We start from the raw sequence: 17,258 nt of genomic DNA, 5'->3' as shown, positions 1-17,258 counted from the left end.
TAATAATGTTTATCCTTCATTTTCAAAGAAAACCATGGGAGGTGATGCCGTGACAAGCACATGAATTGTACTTGAGTGAGGGGAGGCTGTGCTAAGTCACCAGCCTCACTTTCCCCTCCAGAACCATCTGGGTCCTGTGGCCAGATATGAATCAGGATGACTTTCTCAATTGTTGCAATCCTAGTAAGGGACATGTGTCTGAGGCTGGATTCGAATCCCTGTCCTCCTGAATCCAGGGCCAGTGCTCTATCCACTGCACCACCTAGCTACCTTCTTTCTGATAGATCTTAAAAGAAGAGATTTCTCCCTAATCAGAAAACTTAGGAAAATAAATCAGGACCCCATTCTCAAAATCCTGGCCTCTGTCTGTCTGTTGGACTTGGCCAATATTCTGTAGGTGGGAGATAAACTGTTGCTGAAAAAAGGACCTACAGCCTTCCTAGAGAGCTAGTTTCATAAGAGATAACAATCTTTTCTGTTGCTAAGTGAAAACATCCCCCTTTCCACTCTTGCTGAGCTCACAGACTTCCCTATGTGGGTGCTCAACTGCAGCTGAGTGAATGTTCCACAATAATAAGGAAGATGATAATGATAATAACTATTTTTAAGGTTTGCAAAGCATTCACCAATATCATCTTATTCCATCCTCACAAGAGCTTTGGGAGATAGGTGTTAATATTTTATAGATGAGGAAACCGAGACTGAGGAGAGGTTAAGTGACTTGTATCTGAGGCAGAAACTTCCTGAATCCTAATCTAGCATTATACCTATTCCACAAACTAGGAGCCTCCCCTCACTAATTCACTTTTCATCCAAATCTCAAAAAGTATCTTCCTAAAGCACAAGTTTGACACTGTTACTTCTCTGCTCAGGAACCCACAGTGGTTCCCTATTACTTCCGCAATAAAACCAAACTCGCTATTGCGTTGAAGTTTAAAATCTCTATATATTTATTATTGAACATAGAGAGCAATGCATATAAATCAAAATACAAGATCAGGCTCTTCAACAATACATTTCTTTGAGTCTATAACTAAAGAAAAAAGTGTCCAAACTACTATAGTAGTGACATTTATTACTTATTAGGTGTAGTGTGGTAAAGTGCTCGTGTATGGTGTAGGAAAACATAAACCTATTTGGACATATGTGTGTGTGTGTGTGTGTGTGTGTGTGAGACATCATACTGACCATTCTTTATAAGCCAATGTTAGTCCTACTCCAGAGTTTCTTCTGACTTGTACCAAATCTTATTTCCAATTTCCATGAAAGTTCACTGAAGAATGGGACAATTTTGCTTCTTTCCTCTTGGAGCTCTTGGAGCATGTCATAACATGGGCACCACAATAGAAGAATGAATATTTGATATGAAAATTTAATCACATTTAGCCTACTTTTTAAAGCTCATTGCTCATCACTACCTTTCACATGTCTTCTGTTTTGGCTAATTTGGTCGAATTGCTATTAGACAATCTTAGCATTTTATGTCCCACCTCCACACCTTTGAACACACTGTCCCTCATGCCTTAAATGCCCACAGTCATACTAGAGATATAGAGGCAAAGATATAAAAAGGAGTAGAGATGAAAAAGGGGACATTCCAAGCATGAGGGGCAGCCAGTACAAAAGCAGATGTCTGATATATAATAAACACTTAATAAAATGCTTGTTGAATGACTGTCTACATGGAAATTAGAGTGGCTGTATGAGGAATTGAATGAAAGTCAATTTGTCAGACATTAATGCATTGCTGGTGGAGTTGTGAGTTGATCCAATCATTCTGAAGAGTAATTTGGAACTATGTCCAAAGGGCAATAAAATTTTCATCCATCAATACCACTACTAGGTCTATATCCCAGAGAGATCATAAAAAACCAGGCAAAAGACCCACATGTTCAAAAATATTTATAACAGCTCTTTTAGTTATGGCAAAAAAATTGGAAATGAGAATTACTACAGGAAAATTGCCCTGATATTCTAGAAGCAGAGGGCAAAATAGAAATGTAGAGAATCCACCGATCCCCCCCGCGAAAGAGATCCCAAAAAACCAACCCCTAGGAATAGCCAAGTTCCAGAACTCCCAAGTCAAAGAGAAAATATTACAAGCAGCCAGAAGGACACAGTTCAAATATCGTGGAGCTGCAGTCAGGATCACACAGGACTTAGCAGCAGCTACATTGGAAGCTCATAGGGCTTGGAATATAATATACCAGAAGGCAAAAGAGCTTAGAATGCAGCCAAGAATGAACTACCCGGCAAGGCTGAATGTCCTCTTCCAGGGAAAAAGATGGACTTTCAATGAACCTGGGGAATTTCAAATGTTCCTGTTGGAATGGCCAGAGCTGAACAGAAGGTTTGATCTTCAGATACAGGACTCAGGTGAAGCATGGAGATTGAAGGAGAAGGGGAAAATATGAGGGCCTTAATGAGGATGAACTGCATGTATTCCTGCATAGAAAAATGACACTGATAATACTCATATGAAGCTTCTCAGTTAATAGAGCAGGTAGAGGGAGCTTTTATAGTTGAAGCACAGGAGAAAGCTGAATTCAAAGATAAAATATGGTGTAAAAATAGAGTCAGTAGAAAAAAAGGGAAATGTAATGGGAGAAAGAAAAAGGAGAGGGGGAATAGGCCAAGATATTTCACATAAGATTTTTTTTAATTACAATGAGCTATTGCAATGATATGGAAGTGGGGAGGCTCTCATCAGAGGTGGCTAGGAGAGGAAACAGCATATATACTCAATGGGGTATAGACAACTGGAGTAAGAAGGAGGGGGGAGCAGGGGGCAGGGGTGGGGATGTGAATAAAGGAGGACAGGCTGGATCATGGGGGGACAGTGGCCAGATATAACACATTTTCTTTTTTGCTTCTTGCAAGGGGCTGGGATTGGAAGGCCTGTCCGGGTCCATAGGGCCAGGTGGATTCTGGGCCTAAGGGGTGGTAGGGGGGCTCAGGGCTTCTTGGCCCCAGGACCAGGGATCTGTCTGCTACGCCACTCAGCGACCCTACAGCAGAGTCAGAGTGAAAGGAGAGAGAAAATATAGTACATGGTAGTGGAGAAATAAGAAAGGAGGGAGTTGCGATCAGCAATGGCAATGTTGGAAAAATATGGAAGTAACTTTTGTGATGGACTTATCATAAAGAATGAGATCCACCCACGACAGAGTTGTTGGTGTTGGAACAAAGACTGAAGCACATTTATTATTGTTATTATTTGCGGGAAGGTGCAGGGCAAATGGGGCTGGATGGCCTGCCTGGGGCCACATAGCAGGGTGAACTTTGGGTGTCTGGGGCCGGATTTGGACCCGGGTGCTCCTGGCTCAGGGGCCAATGCTCTGTCTGCTACCCAGCCACCCCTACTATGATTACTATTTTATTTTATTTTGGGTCTTTTTTTCCCTTCTTTTTGGTTTTTGCAGGGCAGTGGGGATCGGGTGGCTTGCATGTCACATGGCTGGGTGATTGTTGGGTCTACGGGGCTGGATGTGGACTCGGGTGCTCGTGGCTCCAGGGCTGGTGCTCCGTCCATTGCACCACCTGGCCACACCTACAGTTATTACTATTATTTTTTTAATTTTAATTTTTTTTGCTCCCCTTTACTTTATCACCCAAGCAAGTCTATATTCATGGGGGGAGGGGTATTTTGTTTACTCTTAAACAAGAATATTTTATTAATGTAAAAAAAAACATTTGTACAAAATGAGAATAAAAAAATAAAAAATAAATAAAAAACATAAATTAAATTTTAAAAAACTGGAAATGGAGGAATGGCTGAACAAGCTGTGGTTTATGAATGTTATGGAGTACTATTATTTTGTAACAAATCACAAACGGGCTGATTTCAGAAAAGCATGTAAATTAATATTGAGTGAAGTGAACAAAACCAGGAGAACATGGTACACACTCACAGCAATGGAGTGAGAGGATCAGCTATGATGGATGCAACTCCTCTTAGCCGTTAAGTGATAAAGAGCAATCCTGAGAGACCTGTTAAGGAAAATGTCACCCACATCCACAGAAAAAACTTTGGATTCTGGATGCAGAGCAAAGCATATTGTGTTGGCTTTTTAAAACTTCTTATATGTTTTTATTTTCTCATTTTCCCCCTTCCTTAGTTCTAATTCTTCTCTCAGAACCTGACTAATATGGAAACAAGCTAAACACAAATGCATACCTACAACTTTTATCAGATTGTTTGCTGCCCTGGGATTGGGGGTGGGGGGGGGGTGGGAAGGGAAGGTGGTAGAAAAATGTGGAACTCAAAAACTTGCAAAAGGATGAATGCTAAATGCTCATTTAATAACTGAAAATTTGTAAAAATAGAGTGACTATCTGAGGCACTCCATGAAAGTCAGTTTGTGGGACTCTAACTGCACTGTTGGTGAAGTCTGAGCTGATCCAACCACTCTGGAGAGCAATTCTGAGCTATACCCACAGGCACAACCAAATTTTGCATACCCTTTAATACAGCAAAACCACTGCTAGGGCTATAGCCCAAAAAGATAATTAAAGGAAGAAACTTAGGTTAGACCAACACTTCACACTCTATACCAAGATAAGATGCAAATGGATACAGGATTTAGACATAAAAGCAAACTAGAAATTTAGACATATAAGCAAACTAGAAAATCAAGGAGTAGTGGACCTGTCAGATCTATGGAACGGGAAGCAGTTTATGACCAAAGAAGAGATGGAGAACATCATTCAAAACAAACTAGATAATTTTGATTATATTAAATTAAAAGGCTTTTGCACAGACAAAACCAGTGTAACCAAGATCAAAAGAAATGTAGTAAACTGGGAAACAAATTTAACATCTAGTATTTCTGACAAAGGACTCATTTCTAAAATATATAAAAAACTGAGTCAAATTTTCAAAGAAATAAACCATTCCCCAATTGACAAATGGTCAAAGGATATGCAAAGGCAATTTACAGCTGAGGAAATCAAAGCAATCCAGTCATAAGAAAAATTGCTCTAAATCATTACTTATTAGAGAAATGCAAATTAAAGCATCTCTGAGGTACCACCTCACACCTCTCAGAGTGGTCAATATGACCAGATAGGATAATGATCAATGTTGGAAGGGATGTGGCAAATCTGGGACACTAATACATTCTGGGTGGATCTATGTATTCATCCAGCCTTTCTGGAGAAAAATTTGGAATTATGCCCAAAGGGCAACAAAAATGTGCATACCATTTGATCCAGCAATATCATTGATAGGTCTATACCCTGAAGAGATGATGAAAAAGGGTAAAAACATCACTTGTACAAAAATATTCATAGCAGCCCTGTTTGTGGTGGCAAAGAATTGGAAATTAAATGAATGTCCTTCAGTTGAGGAATGACTTAACAAACTGTGGTATATGTGTGTCATGGAACACTATTGTTCTATTAGAAACCAGGAGCGGGGCTGCTAGGTGGCATAGTGGATAAAGCACCGGCCTTGGAGTCAGGAGTACCTGGGTTCAGATATGGTCTCAGACACTTAATAATTACCTAGCTGTGTGGCCTTGGGCAAGCCACTTAACCCTGTTTGCCTTGCAAAAACCTAAAAAAAAAAAAAAACCAGGAGGGAAAGGAATTCAGAGAAGCCTGGAAGGGTTTGCATGAACTGTTGCTGAGTGAGATGAGCAGAACCATAAAAACATTGTACACCCTAAAAGCAACACGGGGGTGATGATCTACCTTAATGGACCTGCTTATTCCATCAGTGCAACCATCAGGGACAGTTTTGGGCTATCTGCATATCTCTGTATCCAGAGAAATAATTGTGGAGTTTGAACAAAGACCAAATTTAGAAAAAATTTAGAAAAAACCCATTATCTTATTATGTAATTCTGCTATATCTCACACTTTATGTTTCTCCCTTAAGGATATGATTTCGCTCTCATCACATTCAACTTACATCAATGTATATCATGGAAACAATGTAAAGACTAACAAACTGTCTTCTGTGGGGGGGGAGCAAGAATGGGGGGAAATTTGTAAAACTCAAAATAAATAAAATCTTTACAAAAAAAATCCTTAAAAAAGGGGGAAAGAAACTACATGTCTAAAAATTATAGCAGCCCTTTTCATGGTGGCAAATATTGGAAGTTGATGGGCCATACCTCTCTCTCCTAGAATCTAGGATCATCTTCATACCACAATGAGGTAAAGAAGTGGACTTCAGAAGAGATATGTTAGGTGACTGGTGTTGTCATTGTCTCCCTTGCACAGAGGGAGATGATGGACTGAGATGATCCTAGATTCTAGGAGAGTGAGAGATATGGCAGGTCAAGCTTATCCATTAGACAAAGCTGAAGAAGCTGGTATATGAATGTAATGCAATACTAATGTACAATAAGATATGATGATCAGGCAGATTACAGAAAAGCCTGAAAAGACTTGTATGAACGGATGTAAAATGAAATGGCAGAATCACAAAAGCACTGTACACAGAAATCAAGCATTGAGTGAAGACCAATTATGGAATGGCTCGGTTTGTCTCAGCAACACAATGATCCAAGGCAAATACAAAGGACTCATGAAGGAAAATGCTAGCCATGTCCAGATAAAGAATTGATGGTCAAAAAGAAAAAGTGACAGGCTCTGAATGCAGATCAAAGGATGTTTTTTCACTTATTTCATTCTTTTTCATGTTTTTTTCCTTTTAATCTTTTTCTTCTTTCACAACTGTGACTAATATGCAAATGATTTACAAGATAGCATATGTGTAGCCTATATCAAATTGCCCATCATTTTTAAAAGAGGGGAAGGGAAGGAGGGAGGAAGAAAAATTTGGAACTCAAAATCTTGTAAAGATGAATGCTAAAAATTGTCTTGACATATAATTGAAAAAAATAAAATACTATATTAAAAAAATCAATTTGATGAATATAGAATAAGTAAAAGGGTGTGAAGCAGCCAGGTAACCCAGTGGATAGAATGCTCTCTTCCTGAGTTCAAATCCTATCTCAGAACCTTCCTAGCTGTATGACCTTGGGCAAGATATTCAGTCCTATTTACCTCAGTTTCCTCATCTGTCAAAGGAACAGAAGAAAATGACAAGTCACTTTAATATCCTTGCCAAGAAAACTCCAACTGGACACACAAAGAGTAAGACATGACTGAAAAAGAACTCATCAAAAATGGACTGTGATGTATTATAGTGTTGGAAAGTGAGTTGGGCCCAAGTGGTTAATGGATTTAAATGTCAAACAGAAGAGTTTAGATTTACCCATAGAGAGATTATAAGCAATCAATGATATTAGAGCATGATGAGCAGATAATTGATAATTGTAAGACCTTCACTTTAGGAAAATCCCTTTGCCAGCTGGGTGGAGGATGGATTGGACAGGGAAAAGATTTGAAGCTGGCAGACTAATTAGGAAGTATTGCAATAATTCTAGGGTGTTGTGTGGGTGAGAGAAAAGGAGGTGTGAGGGCAGTCATGGAGGAGGTCTAACTAGAACCATAATTCCTTCATTGCATCTGTCAGTCTTCTCTGCATGATCTTGCCTATGTATTTTATCCTTTGTTTTTATAGAAATTGTAGCTATCTGCATATGTATCTCTGCCCTCTATTAATGTATAAATTTGAGAAGTGCTTTTCATCTTCATATCCTCAGTGGTAGCAGAACCTTGCCCAAAGTAAGCATTATGAATAGCATTCTTTCCCATAATGCTGTAAGGGTGACAGGATACTTCTTTCACCACAATTCTATTAAAGTGAAAGATGTTAGGTGAATGGTGTTGTCATTATTGACTCCATTGCACAGATTAGCACATATCTCCTCTAAAGTCCATTTCTTGTACCTCATTGTGATATGAAGATGATCCTAGATTCTAGAAGAGAGAGGCATGGCAGGTCTGCCAAGCTGGAAAGGCTGCAAGTTTTGGACCCTGAATTGAATGTTTTTTCATCCAAAGATGAGTCTGGCTAAATTCAAACTGATTCACAGCCAGAATAGTTGGAGAGTGATTCATTCACATACACATTGTCACTAACCTTGGTCAGCTGACTGTGTTTTAATTTGTTGAGTCTCTTTTTGTATGTGATAGATACTTAATAAATGTTTATTGACCAACTAACTACTAAAATCATGGGTCTTTGAAGTATTGGGGTACAGGTAAAGTATTTTTTTTTAGGTTTTTGCAAGGCAATAGAGTTAAGTGGCTTGCCTAAGGCCACACGGCTAGGTAATTATTAAGTGTCTGAGGCCGGATTTGAACTCAGATACTCCTGACTCCAGGGTCGGTGCTTTATCCACTGTGCCACTTAGCAGCCCCACAGGTAAAATATTTGAGGGACTTTTTCCAACATACATCTCTTGATTTCCTCTACTCAAGGATTTTTAACCTAGAGATTCTGTGTTGTTTTTGTTTTAATGTTTTTTTTTTAGGTTTTTGCAAGGCAGTGGGGTTAAGTGGCTTGCCCAAGGCCACACAGCTAGGTCATTATTAAGTGTCTGAGACCGCATTTGAGCCCAGGTCCTCCTGACTCCAGGGCCGGTGCTTTATCTACTGTGCCACCTAGCCACCCCTTGTTTTAATGTTTTGATAATTATTTCAATGAAATCATTTCTTTTGTAATATTAAATGTTTGATTTCATGCATTTAAAAATATAATTCTGCTCAGGGATACTTTGGCTTCACCAGATTGCCAGGAGCTCCATGGCACAAAAAAAACTTAAGGACCTCTATTCCACACCAAACTGTCTTTCAATAAATACCACTTGAATCAAATTGAGTTTAATTGAATAGAAGTGATAGGGGAAGAGAACAACGTAGGGCACTCCAGTTAGAGAAATAGCATGGCTACTCCTATAGCTAAATGTCTTAGTGGATAGAGCCCTGAGCCTGGAGTCAGGAAAAAAGAGTTCAAATCCAGCCTTGGATGCTAGCTAACTGTGTGACTTTGAGCAAATCATTTCATCTGATTTCCTCAGTTTCTCCAATTGGAAAATGAGGAATATAAGAACACCGAATTCACAGGACTGTTGCAAGGATCAAATAAGGTCATATTTATATGGTGCCTGATACTTAGTTGGTGTTATGTGTATGTTTGTTTGTTATTATTTTAACTCAAGGAAGAATGTCCACCAAGTTTCTTCTCCTTTTGCCCACAGAAACTGAGAAGATCTTTCCTTGAAATGAGGCCTCAAGCAGGTAAGGTTGTTGGGTGTCTTACAAGCTATAGTATGTAAGATAGGATCTAAAGCTGAAAATGTTTAAGAAGTTGCTTGATCTCGGAAAGCAGTGTGGGGCCCTGGAAAGAATTCTAAATGAACTTAGAGCAATAAAGCCAGGTGTTCAAAGCCTGACTTTGCTACTTCTCACCTGTATATCCCAGAGACAGTCACTTAACCTCTTTTGGACTCAGTTTCTTCCTCTATAAGATCTGGGGGGAGGGGGGGCTAGGCTAGAGGACCTCTGAGGTCTCTTTCAGTTTTGGTCCTGTGATCTTATGGCACTGTCCAGGGGAGTGCAATCAGGATAACGAGGGGACTGGAGACCAGTTCAGAAGGATAGGTTGATGATGTATGTTTAGTTTGGAAAAGCAAAAATAAGGCAGGGCATTATAGCTGCCTTCAAATATTTGATAGTCTTTCACAAGAATTAGACTTAATAAATGTTAAAGGATTATTTGATTAATCGACCCCACAAAGTAGATTTGGCAACTTGGGAACTCAGTGGATAGAGCATCTGATCTGAAGTCTCATCTTCCTGAATTCAAATCTGGTCTAAGACACAACCTAGTGATGCGACCCTAGGCAAGTCATTTAACCCTATCTGCCTCAGTTTCCTCATCTGTCAAATGAGCTAGAGTAGGAAATGACAAGCAGTATCTTTGCTAAGAAAACCCTAAATGGGGTCATGAAAATCAGACACAACTAAAACAATGAAAACAAAACTAGAATTTGGTGTAATTTTTATCTTGAGGAAAAACTGCTAACAATTAGAAGCATCCTAAAAGTGAGATGGGCTGCCACAATGAGTTGTGAGGGATTGCCTTTATTGGAAGTCTTCAATCGAAGATCAAGGACTGCTTGTGGACTCTAAAAGTTTCTGGTTCTCCCTAATTTCTGAGATAGGAGAAAGTTTCCAAGAGTTCCAAATTATATTATGACTGTACTCCCCTGGACAGTGCCATAAGATCACAGAACCAAAAGTGGAAGAGACCTCAGAGGTCATCCAGTCTAGTTCCCCAGATCTTATAGAGGAAGAAACTGAGGCCAAGAGAGGTTAACTGACTGGCTCCAGGTTACACAGGTGAGAAGTAGCAAAGTCAGGGTCTATCAAATTCATTTAGAATTCTTTCTAGTGCCCACACTGCTCTCCAAGATCAAGCAATTTCTTCGACATTTCCAACTTTAGATTCTCTCTTAGAGACTGTAAATCACTCAATAAAGACCAAAGTCACACTTCAAACCCAACTACTTACTTTTCTGGGTGACACCTCCCATCACTGGGTCTTAGTTTCCTCTTCAACAAAATGAGGCACATCAAGAGCTGGCAGGGACCTTAGGAGTCATCAATCATTTACAGAACAGGAAACTGAGGCCTGAACGAAGGTAAATGACCAAAGTCACAAGGTGGAAAGTAGGAGAGTCCTTCTGATCTCCAAATCTAGGGCTCATCCCATTGTACCACATTGGGGTTGGATGAGATGACCTCTCTGCTTTCTTCTAGTTCTAAATCCATGATCTTCTCATTTTCTTACTCCAAATCTCAGTCTCTTTCACTTGACCACCCTACCACTAACCAAGTAAAAAGGGAGGCTTGAGGTCCTGATCTGACCCAAACCTGTAGAGGACAGGTCTGAGACCCACAAAAGTCAAATCAATATGCTATTACTGGTTCAAGAGAAGTTTGTGTAGGGTGCTTATCTTTGTCTTCAAGGCAGACCAGCTGACTCAGCAGATACAAGCTAAATAACATTGGAGATTGTGGAGCAGTCCATTAGGGGAGTGTATTTTCACCTCTGCTGGCCTCAGCACAAAGATCACCATGAAGTCATCTCTATTCAACCTTTTACCAGTTTCAGGTTGAAAGACTGAAGTTTCCCACATTGGGTCTAGCAAAGTTTGGAAACTCTGGGCCAAAAGAGGGAAATCCAAACAGAACACCAAAATTTGGGTGAGGCTTTCCTCTAGAAAGGATGGACTTGGGGCAGCTAGGTGGTACAACGGATAGAACACCGGCCCTGGGGTCAGGAGGACCTGAGTTCAAATCAGGCTTCAGACACTTAATAATTACCTAGCTGTGTGGCCTTGGGCAAGCCACTTAACCCCATTTACCTTTCAAAATCCTTAAAAAAAAAAAAAAAAAAAAAGGATGGACTTTCTGGATGACATGACTTGAGAGGTCACCTGTACAGTGAAAAGAGCACTACGCTGAGTCAAGAGAATTGGACCCAAATCCTAGCTCTGTTACTGATTGCCTATAGAATACTGGTCATTCCACTTCACTTCCTCATTTGTAAATCTAGAAGACCTTTGACTCTGGCTCTAGAACAAATCCCACCATATCACTTCTCTGGCTCTCCATTTTCTTATCTGTAAAAGGGGGGAGCTGGACAAAGACATCCAAGGTCTCTTCTCACTCTAAAATGTGATTTTTCCCAGGCAACTGGTCTATGTGTTATTTCCCAGACACAACATTTCCCAGGTTGTGTCCCTGGTATCTGGAATGTTCTCTCCTTTCAGCTCTGCCTCTCAGAACCCCTACTTCCCTTTAAGGCTAAGCTCAAGGGTTACCTTGTTCCAGAAACCTGTCCTGCTTCCTGCAAAAGTTCACACCTCCTCCTAATAAAGCTCCCTTCAATTGGTGCTCATCTTCATCCTAGAGGAGGGGATTGTTTTGTTTCCCCAGCATCTAGGCAGGTGATGAATCCTTCCTAAGTACATGAGAGTGGTCTGATTGAGTAAAGTCCCCTGGGACATGAGGCCAGCTCTCCTGACTCCCAAGACCAGCTCTTTCCACCATGCCACTGCCCATGAGTGATCACAACATTTCTGAACTCTTTGCCTTCTCTGCTAGTTTAGTCCATAGTTCATGTCCTGCATCTCAGACCTTGAAGTTCAAAGTCCCAACTTTATGTCTGTAAGCATCTAATGCTATGCTGTCTCCACCTTGTGGAGGTGGAGTCTCCTCAGTCCGGGAGCAAATTCTTGGGCCAAGTTTCAGCACTGGCTAAATCCACTAGGGTTCTGAGGAGCCAAGAGAGTGGCCCACAGGGTTTCCTTCATACTTCTACCTCTTCCCCACTCCTAAAGGAACCCTTCTCCATGAATCAGGAACACTGTATATTGGAAGGAGCCTTGGATTTGGAGGTTCAAAGCTAGGCTCTGACATTTGCTAGCTCTCCATCTAGGGACAAGTCACTAATCTAATTTGAGCCTCCATCATTGCTTCTGTAAGATGGGGATAATACTTTTTTTTTTGGCAAGGCAATGGGGTTAAGTGACTTGCCCAAGGCCACACAGCTAGGTAATTATTAAGTGTCTGTTGCCACATTTGAACTCAGGACTCCAGGGCCAGTGCTCTATCCACTGCGTTACCTAGCCACCCCTGGGAATAATACTTTTGACTTCACTCTGCTATGAGAAAATAATATCCCATATCATTTCTTTCTAAGATGCCTTTCTATATAAATGTCTCTGTCAATTAAGGTCCACAAAGCAATTTCCCCTGAAATTCTGCATACTACTTCTGCTTCTTACAGAACCTACAACTGCGAGTAAATCACTCTCTACAACCTCAAGTAAATCGCTTCATCTTTTTAGTCCTTCTTGGGTCAAATAGAAGGTCCTTGATTTGGCATTTAAAATGGGCAGTCTGGCTCTGGTCTCCCAGCTCCCCTTTCATACCTTCATTCTGTCAGCCACTGGCCTCCCTGCTCTTTCCTAGTCTTACAATCTTAATATTTCAGAATGGTCCCAGTGTCTTTCGACAGGTGATCTCCCACATCTGGAAAGAATTGCCTCCTCAGAATTCTCTTCTTGGAATCTCTGATGTTGCTGTTCATTGTTTTCAGTTGTATCTGCCTCTCCATGACCCCATTTGGTGTTTTCTTGGCAAAGATACTGGACACGGTTGCCATTGCCTTCTCCAGCCCATTTGATGGATGAGGAACTGAAGCAAATAGGATAAAGTTCTTACAGAGGGTCACAGAGCTAGAAAGGGTCTGAGGCCACATTTGAACTCGGGAGGATGAGTTTTACCTCAAAGCTCATAGAAATTGAAACCTCCAACATCAGGCTTTTTTGAGGGCCCCTCTCCAACTTCTAAAAAATATTTCCCTAGTCTGTCAATCAATTTTGGGGGGGAAGAGAGGGTGGAATTGATGATTTCCTAGGTGTGAGGAAACTCCCTCTACCACTGCATATTGTCACCACATGTGTAACCTGGATCCTGTTAGGGAGTTGTCTGGGGCACCAAGAGGGTGAGTAGTCCAGGTCCTTCTAGAAAGACCTTCTGGAGGCTTAGACTCCTTTGGAATTTAAGTTTCAAATTGTAGTCTTCTAAACTCAAGTATATCTCCCCTTTCATGTCCAAAGTTGTTGAATAAATACTGTTGTGATTTAAATTCAAAAATGTATAAGAGATGGGGCAGCTAGGTGGTGCTGGTGGATAGAGCACCGTCTTTGGAGTCAGGAGGACCTGAGTTCAAATCCAACCTCAGACACTTAATAATTACCTAGCTGTGTAACCTTGGACAAATCACTTAAGCCCATTGTTTTGCCAAAAAAAAAAAAGGTATAAGAGTAGCAAAAACCAACTTCATCATCTTCACCATTTTGCCTGAGGCTGGGCCTTCCTGACTCCTCTTTCAGAATTCAAATATGGCCTCAGATACTCACTAGTTGTATGACCCTAGGCAAGTTATTTAATTTCTTCCTATGTAAAATGAACTGAAGAAGAAAATGGTAAACCTCTCCGGTGTCTTTACCAAGAAAATCCCAATGGTGTGATGAAGAATAAGACATGACTGAAAACCAAAGAGAGGCAAGACTTCCAGAGGCTAATATGAGCTCGCCAGTCTACACAACACAAATCAGGGAAATTTTCCGTCAAAGCTTGCCTAGGTCAGGACCAGACTCACCAGCACTAGTGAATCCTGACTGAATTGACTTAGCAGTAGCTAGATGGGGTACTGGATAGTTCACTGGACCTGGATCAAAAAGACTTGAATTCAAATCCAGTCTCACACATTTGCTAGCTGGGTGACTCTAGGCAAGCGGCAATCTTCCCTTCAAGGTTATGAGGTTGGAAATGTGGTAATATTTGTAAGTGCGTAATACAGTCCTGGCTGAAGTACGTGCTTTTCCTTTTCCTTTCCCTTATTTAGTGGATCTTGAAATAATAAAAGCCTTACTCTTATTTCCCTTTTTAATTAAAATTGACCAGATCATTAATTTTCTGACTACTACTGAAAAGAAAAAAAAAGGGGGCACAAAGAGGGACAACTTTTATTGCATTTTGTTGTTGTTTTAAATGCCAGGTCTCCCAAGCATGCCAAGATTAGAAGCACCTGGGGTTACTCTTGGTTTCTATCCCACTACCTTTTTAGTTTAGGACCAAAGTTTGTTTGTCCCTCCTTGGGCAACTCAGCCTCCCCTGAGCCCGGGACTTCACACTAAACAGCATACTGATATTGCCCACTGAGGATCAGAATTCCCAAGCTCCAGAGGGTTGCTAGCCTCAGTCTCCCCCATAACTGAGATTATAGTATGAATTACCACACCTGACTGTGGTGAAAGATGTTCAATTTTTAGATGTGTATTTATTAGTTCAATGTTAAAATCATTAAGGAGAAGGCAAATGCTTGCAATATTGTTTTCTTCCAGGATGTAACCCAATGGTGCTGGTTGCAGGCAGTATTTGGACTCCCTCGTGCCCTTGGAAAATGAGCTTTGACTGAATAAAGGTCTATTGGACTGAAGTTAGTTCTGGCAGGGAGCTCACCAGCTCCCATATAAACTCATTCCGTTTCTGGGCAATGGAATTGGTAGGAAGATTCTTTTCCTCACTAATTAGCCATAGATCAGTTAACTCCTCTCCCCCAACTGCAACCAAGGTGGAGAGGGAGCTTGGCTGCAGTGGGTTAGTCCCTTCCCTCATCCCACCCCCTCATCATCTTAGATATAAATCTCTTGGGACATTTTTAACGGTGCCAAGCAGGTGGGAAGATGGCAATGCAAGCCATTGCTCTGTGAAATAGATACTTGTGAAACTTTACTTCCTTATTTTGAATGGCAGTTGGTCCCATCTGTGGAAAGACTAGAGAGCAGTGGGGAGAAAAGACATGGGTTTGCAATCTGGTCTTTTATTTCATCAGTTCATTTGCATCATCCCAGGTACACATCCCTTCCTCTCTGAGTACTCCGAACACTTGAATATCCTAAACCTTCTCACCCACTCTGGCTACATTCTGTTCCTTTGTTGGAGTCACCATTGCTAGTCACCATTTCTGTACCCTTCTCTCGAGGCCATTCATAAACTGAATGTTGGTGGTGGTGGGGTGGGATGGAGAAAAAGGTGAGAAGTTCCAACAGTCAAAGAGGTATGGTAGTAAGTGAACTGACATGGGGAATACCTGATTTTGTACCTGTCCTCTGCCATTTGCTGGTGATCTCAGGCAAGTAACTTAACTTTCCTGAGCCTCAGCTTCTTCACCTGCAAAATCAGGAAACTCTCTATTCTCACACCTTAAGTCACAATCTTTTGGTCTCTTTCCTGCTGGCTACAAACATACTCAATTCTCACCAATTTTTTTAAAAACCCACCAGACTTTACTCTTTCCTAATCTTATCATCCTATATCTCTCCTCCCTTTCATAGTCAAACCCCTAAAAGAAAACCTGTCAACATCCATCACCTAATATGTATGCCATGGAACACTATTGTTCTATTAGAAACCAGGAGGGATGGGAATTCAGGGAAGCCTGGAGAGATTTGCATGAACTGATGCTGAGTGAGATGAGTAGAACCAAAGAAACATCGTACACTCTAACAGCCACATCAGAGTGATGGTCAACCTTGATGGACTCGCTCATTCTATCAGTGCAACAATCAGGGACAATTTTGGGCTGTCTGCAAAGACAAAGACCATCTGTGTCTAGAGAAAGAATTATGAGCTTTGAACAAAGACCAAAGACCATTACCATCAAATTAGAAAAAAAAGCATTATATTATTATGTAACTTTACTATCTCATACTTTATTTTTCTTCCTTAAGGATATGATTTCTCTGTCATCACATTCAACTGAGATCAATGTATAACATGGAACCAATGTAAACACTAACAGAATGTCTTCTGTGGGGAGTGGGGAGAGGGAAGCAAGAATGGGGGGAAATGGAAAACTCAAAATAAATAAAATCTTTCTTTAAAAAAACATCCATCACCTACACTTCTTTTCTTCTCTCACATCTCAGCCCTTTGCAATTTGACTTTTGACTTCATCATACAGCTAAAAATTGTTCTTTCCAAATAAGCAATGAGTTTTAGTTGCCAAATCTAATGACCTTTTTTCAGTCCTTATCCTTCTCTTCCTCAGTGTAGCATTTGACATTGCTGACTTTTCCCTCCTAATGAATATGTTCTAATCTCTGGGTTTTCATGACCCTATTCTCTCTTGATCTCTTCCTAGCTGTCTGACTCTTTCTCAGTCTCCTTTGCTGGTTCTTCATGCATATCATGCCCTCTAGCTGTGGGTGTGCCCCAAGGTTCTGTCTTGAGTCTTATGAATATGTATGCATACATATATATATACATATATATATATATATATATATATATATATATTCCTGTTGTTTGTCCTTCCTTTTCCAAGACAAGCAAACACATCATTCCATGTCATGACTCTTGTATGAACTGAATTTAAGCAAGACAGAGTTGTATCAATTTATCAGCTTTTCTCTTTTTTCCTAGAATCACTGAAGTCCATTGGCAAAATAAAAGTCAGGTGATGGCCAGGATGCAATGGAGGACTTTAGTTTCTTTGATATCTGACCAAGATCTAATGGCTCCACAGCACTGTCTTCATGGTCTGTTAGAATAAATGGTTCTAGCTGCCCATTCCATTGGAGAAAATCTTCACATTCTTGGTGTATTCACCCTGTCTGATGGTTTTGACACCTGTCGGGTTCCCTCAAACTTGTTTAGTCCATCTGCTAAGTCAGTTTACCATATCTATATCTACAGAGAGATGGACAGAGAATCTAGAACTTGTTAAATTTTTAGCAGTTTACACCACAGAGAGC

The 17,258-nt window shown here is 40.6% G+C and overlaps 1 protein-coding gene across 2 annotated transcripts in view; it reads right to left on the bottom strand.

Annotated features, from left to right (window-relative positions):
* The window catches only part of SLC43A3 (solute carrier family 43 member 3), a 58,584-nt gene that overhangs the window by 4,282 nt on the left and 37,044 nt on the right, over positions 1 to 17,258 (bottom strand). For both annotated transcript variants that reach the window (XR_012477344.1, XR_012477342.1), the window contains exon 13: positions 10,436 to 10,555. The gene's annotated coding sequence lies outside the window, so the exon portion shown is untranslated. The remainder of the gene's footprint in view (positions 1 to 10,435; positions 10,556 to 17,258) is intronic.

This window comes from Macrotis lagotis, chromosome 3 (assembly GCF_037893015.1).
Source record: "Macrotis lagotis isolate mMagLag1 chromosome 3, bilby.v1.9.chrom.fasta, whole genome shotgun sequence".
NCBI classification, from domain to species: Eukaryota; Metazoa; Chordata; class Mammalia; order Peramelemorphia; family Peramelidae; genus Macrotis; species Macrotis lagotis.
Note: the sequence above shows the minus strand (reverse complement) of the source record. Positions and strands in the feature narration are given on the sequence as shown.